The sequence below is a fragment of the Canis lupus genome, chromosome 7, assembly GCF_011100685.1.
Source record: "Canis lupus familiaris isolate Mischka breed German Shepherd chromosome 7, alternate assembly UU_Cfam_GSD_1.0, whole genome shotgun sequence".
In the NCBI taxonomy this organism is placed as follows: domain Eukaryota; kingdom Metazoa; phylum Chordata; class Mammalia; order Carnivora; family Canidae; genus Canis; species Canis lupus.
The window spans coordinates 11585712-11591711 of NC_049228.1; positions in this window are offsets into that span (position 1 = coordinate 11585712).

Consider the following 6000-nt stretch of genomic DNA (forward strand, 5'->3'; position numbering starts at 1 on the left):
CTGTGATTAGGTTCTTACAACAGCAAAGGGATGGTTTGATGCAGAGGTCTCAGAACCTGTGGTGTGTTCACATTAGCCCACTACTGTTCTGAGGGGCCAGGGAAGTAGTTGGTATGACTCTGGACTTCCAGAAGTAAGTAGGTTACATCTTATCCCTTCTACCAACCTCCTTCTTAAGTCTGAGGGTTTGAAATCTTGCAGTATCTCCCTCTGGTAACCCAGAACAAGCTTCTCTAACTTTAGCCCAACTCCTTTGGTCTCCTGGGATCTGTGCATCCTTCTACTTACTTTCCTTATTACACCTTCCATTTATGGCTGTGATGGTCTTTTGTAATAAGGGATCAAGAAATGTACTTGCGTTTCCAAATGCAGCATCGTTTATTGTGTCCTGATGCAAAAATAGCTTCCTTGGGCTTAAACTGGCCAAGATTCTCTTATTTGTCATGTTTTTGTTACCATCAAAGGACCAGGAGGAGGGAAGGCTTTCTGGAAGCCTGTTTGTCTCTGAAAATCAGTCATTTCACAGAATTCTCAAACCAAGAAAGAAGAGAGCAGATCATGAAGTCCAGACCCTATCTCCAGGCAATGACTTTTATTCCAAGCTAGCTCCAAGGCCCATTCCACCCAGGAGCTGCCATTGGGATTAAGCTTCATATAGGGCCTTAAATGTTACTACTTGAAGTCTCCAATGCTTGTTAGGAAAGAGTGGAAAATGGACCCCTCCTTCTTCCTCTGGGCATATGTGAGATACTACAGACTCTGGAAAGCAAAAATCCTTAACATGCATTCATGAGTTTGAACCCAGCACTTCCATGTCTAGAGCTATTTCCTAAGAAAATCAAATCATTGCACAAAGATGAGTAGACAAGAATGTTCGGTAGAACATCATTTATTAGAACAACCTAAAATGTCCAACAGTAGCAGTTGATTAAATAAGACATAATAGGGTCAACAGTGGACTACGTATATACTTATTTTAGTTGATATTTATATATAGTTACATGGCAAGATGTTTATAGTATATAATAAGAGAAAAATGAGTTACAAAATAGTATCTAGGGCATAATCCTGTGTTTACATATATTTGCCTAGAAAAACTTAATAATAATAAATAGCAAGATGTCAGTTTTGATTATGTTATGAGGATGGGAAGGTGTGGCATCATTTCTTCTTTCTATATCTTCTATTTTTTCTATAAGGAATAGGATTTTTTAAAAAAATAAATACATTTAAAAAACAAATCCCACTGTTGAGAATTGTTTAGGTTTCTTTTCCCAAATCAAAGTGGGACCTTGATTTGCTGAGTTATCCCTGTTAGGGAAGGAGAAAAGGGCACTATTTTCCTACTTATTAATTTTACTTTGCATAGATTGCAGTGAATCCAAGTGTGGTTGTGAAATAGAAAAGTTGTCACAAAGATTTAGACTGAATGGTGTGTGTATATGAGAGAAAGGGAGAGAAAGAAAGAGAGAGAGACAGACAGAGAATAAGCCTAAGATAGGATGAATCAACCCCTTTGACTTATTTAATAAATGTAGATCATCATTGATTGATGTTCCTCATCTAAGTATTTAGACTAGGGACTCTTCAGTGTAGAAAGTAACTTAGCTTTCTATTCCCAGGTCCTAGTCCAGTGCCTGACACACAGTAAGTGTTTCATACATATTTGACATGTGAATTGTCTTTTGAGCCTCATGTATTTGTAGTACCTGCTTGCAAAGCAATTGCTTCTCTTCCACCTGGAAGGTCATGGCTTCTGTAGGTCAATGGCATGGTGGGGACAGTGGGACTGGTGGATGTGACATAAATCAAGCTGACCTAGATTCAAATACTGGTTCTGCCACATAAGAGCAATCCCATCTTCTAGTTCCTCTACTACAATATAAGAGTGATATTATTATGGATCTTGCAAAATTAATGTAAGGATAAGAATTAGTGAATTCCCTTCCTTGAATCACCTTCTTTTGTATTTTACCTTAAAGCCTTTGAAACTGTTTAGCCATTGACCAGTATTAAAATCCACCCATTGAAGCCATTCTGTGTAACTCAAGGTTCAAGAAGCCTTTTCTAGAATAAAAACAGCAGTGTCTCAGCCTCTATCTGAGAGTGCTGACTCCCAGCTTCCACTGAAGATACGGAAAGAAACTGTGTTTAGCAAGAACTGGTGGATTATTAAGTAGCCTTATCTCAGTTCAACATCTCTCTGTAAATAAGTCAAGGCTCAGAGCAACCCTGTGCAAGTGCTGGAAATGTTCAAGGCCTTAAAATAGCAAAACGCTTTGAAGAAACCCATCTTCCTAATGGAAAAAAAAAAAAAAGAACACACAGGAAAAATGACTGTCAGTTATTTATATATAGTCCAGGCTTCAGCATGTGACAAAAGTGATCATTGCTGATTTACAATTCCCTTCAGAAATTAGCTTTGTGCATCACATTCAAGGAGGCTGAAGATTAACGAAGTCACTGACCAAGTGACAACAGCCTAAGCCCCTTCTTTAGGGAAGCTTTATGGCTGAACTTCTCCTCCATGAAATAGCTTCATTAGACAACACATAGATTTGATTTCCACTGATAGTACCTAAGCCAATGATTTGTCCAGGTGATCAGAGTGGCCACATAAAAGTAACTGGCAATGGAGTATGTAGAAAAATGGCCCATATTCTCTTCTTTGCTTTTACTAATATGCTTTAAGTAAAAACAAAACAAAACAAGAGGAAATAGAGAGCCCATGTAGTTTCTATAGTCAGTGATCACAGAGCGGGTGGACTCATGAGATGTTTTCACTGTGTGAGTATGTGCATATGTGTGACTTCTCCTTTTTTAAGGCTGAGCAGGGCTGACATATCTCATTCAGCCATGTAAAGACACTGAACTACATGATACGTACAAGATAATGCTCCTCTGTCATATATTGTGAACAAGATGGGTGGTTGGCCCACTGATGAACATGAAATGTTCACCTCAAATAGTTTTTAGATTGATAGGAGGTATAAGTAAATCTATCCGTTTTCAAAGTAAATAAATAATACTGGATTTCTAGAGCCACTTTGCCTGGCACTTTGGCATTGGCAGCACACATGTCATGGTGTTGAAGTTATCTTGCTCCTACTGCCTGTGGGGTCAGCTGCCCTGTAATTGAGAAGTCAGGTGAGTTCTTATAAGAAAACAAAGTCTCTGCCATCCAGGGAGAATGCTTCCCTGATTCTTTCCAACTGGAAAGAGCCTTGAGTTGCTGGCAATGTTGCTCCAAAGCTCAGGATATTCAGGACAGCTACTGATCATGTATGCTAATCTGGGACCAAGTCAATTGCCTGAGGATGTTCAGTCTTAGGTGCATGGTGACAAGGTGCCAGGAGGGGCACAGCCAACTCCCACTTGCAGCTGCTACGTGAGGCCTAAGTACTGCCCTTCTTCTGCTACTTCCACTAAGTTGTCAAATGGATAATCACACCGAAATGCAGGGCAGGCCAGTCAAACAAAGGATCTCTGAGGTCGACCTGCAATCAGTGAAAAAACTGTCAATTTTATGTCCTGCCTACATTTCTAGTAGCAGGGTCCTCACCTCCATGAGACCAGTTTGGTGCCATGCTATATGTTCTAATCCCTTTACCATCTTCTCTGAACAAGAGAAATGAGTGCAAATGAAGGGGGAGGAGGACAGAGAGGGAGGAGTGGAAGAAAAGGAGACAGAGAGGAGGGAAGGAAAAGAACCATTTTGAAGGTTGATTTTTAACTCCTAATTTGACAATTTGTTAAAAGTGAATATGCCATCCTAAAGAGAACTGGTCACTGCTGTATAAAGAGGGTGATTCTAGTCAGAAGTGACCTATTTTAAAAACCTTGGTTCTCTGATTTTGAGACTCTAAGCATGTGAACAAGGAAGGTACTCACAGGTTCTGTGAATGACTCCACAGAGCACCAAACATGGCTCAGGATGGCGGAACACAGGGCACAGGGAATTGGGGCCAGAGGTAGACCTTAACACCCACTTGGGTGTGCCACCTTCTCAGACAAAGTGCCAGAAGCAGACTGCATCACAGAATGGTGGAGACGTTAACCCTTTCCTGTGTGAGCTAATTCTTAGAAGCATAGGGACATGTTTGAAAACATCTTGTATTCATTTTCTATGGCTATGGAACAAATTAAGACAAACCTAGCAGCTTGACAAATGCACATTAATTATCTCTGTTTCCATGGGTCAGGAGTCCAGGCACAACTTAACTGGGTGCTTTGGTCAGGGTCTCACAAGGCTACAATTAAGGTTTCAGCCAGGCTGTGGCCTCATCTGGGGGCTCCCCTGGTGAAGAATCTGTTTCCAAGCCCAGGATGACTGAGAGCTCTGACTTTTTGCTGGCTCTCGGCCTGAGGCCTCCCACAATTCCTCTTTCATGGGCTTCTCTGACATTACTTCATCAAGCCTGGAAAAGAGTTATAGCTCCAGTGAGCTATCACTGGGTTTTTTTTATAACATATCATAATCATAGGGATGATATCCATCACCTTTGCCATATTCCATTGGTTAGAGGGAAGTCACAGATCCCACTCATGCTTAAAAGGGAGGGTATTACACAAAAGCATGAAGACCAGGAGGTGGGGATCATTGGGGATCATTTTAGGGATTACCTGCCACGTGCTTGGAGCCTCTTCCCACCTGGCTCATCACTCTGACCTTATTGCCATTATCTCCTATGTTCTTGAATGATCTCCAGTAGGGTGACCAACCATCCCAGTTTTCTCAGAATTGTCCTAATTTTAGCACTGAAAGTCCCGCATTCTGGGCAAGCTCTCAGGCTCAGGGATGCTGGATAGCTGGTCACCCTAAGTAGATAATGGACCTTCTTTAATTTTGTTTTGACCAGTATCAGGGGGTGAAAGTGAAACCAAGAAGGTTTCATCCATAGGTAGTCAAATTTTTCTCCAAGCAGCCCTTGGAGGTCCACTGAGTTGAAGGAGATAGCAAACTGATGTGATTGGCTGGGCTTTTTGGTCCCTTCCCAGCACTCTATCATCAAGTAAACCAGAACCCTACTTGTTCACACATGTTGGATTCTGTGATTTGCTGTGTAAAGTGTGGTTTCTATGGCCAATGTTGATGCCTTAACACTCTCATCTCATATGTGAACAGTCCAGGTCTCCAGGGTGGGTAGAGGCATCCTGAGATCTAGCCTCTTGACTTGTAAGCCAGAGTTCCAATAGCAACAGGCTAGGGAGCTAAGCATTTCTTGGCCATCTGCTATGTGTGAAGCTCAGAAGAATGATTTTGTTTCTGGTTTTTTGTTTGTTATTTTTTGCTTTGTTTTCTTAAGAAAAGACTAAATCCCACCCATAGGGAGTTTCCAATCACACTGGTGGAGACCAAGATGGGCACTAGGACATACTCGGTTTGACAGCTTCAGCTGACTTGACTAGTTACAAGGAAGTCAAAATGGTGGTCTCAGCTACCTGGCAACAGGTAGATTTATGTTGGTATTCTAAAACAACACAGGTTAAGTGTGAATCCCCAAGGTTGACAGCCTTGCCCATGACAAGGACTTCCTGGTCTTTTCAATGTAAAAAACAAGCCACTGCAAATTGACCTGCTGAAAACAAAGTTCATAAAGGCTGAGGGGAGGCAAGATTATGTAACTCCTGAAAAGTTTAAGGCAAGGTTAATGTGGGCAAGTAGAGTAGTGGCATTAGGGAAGGTGGTCAATTTACTAATCAGCACAACTCTGCCTGCTGTAGCCAGCTGCTGTTCCTATAAACCAATAAAATCAAGTAGTAACTCTACATCTGCAGGCAAGAAGGTCCAGAGCAATAATCCATTTTCCCACCTGCCCAAGCAGGTAGATTTCTGTCATTTGAAAGCATGGTCTAGGTTGGCTGATAAATGGGTCTTATGTCTTGGAGTCTCAGAGCAATTTTATTTGCTCTAGCACTATTTCCTCATTAATCCCAAACTGAACCAGGGGTATTCTAAATAGGGTGATGGACATAATACCTCCAGGGGTGTGAAGCAAT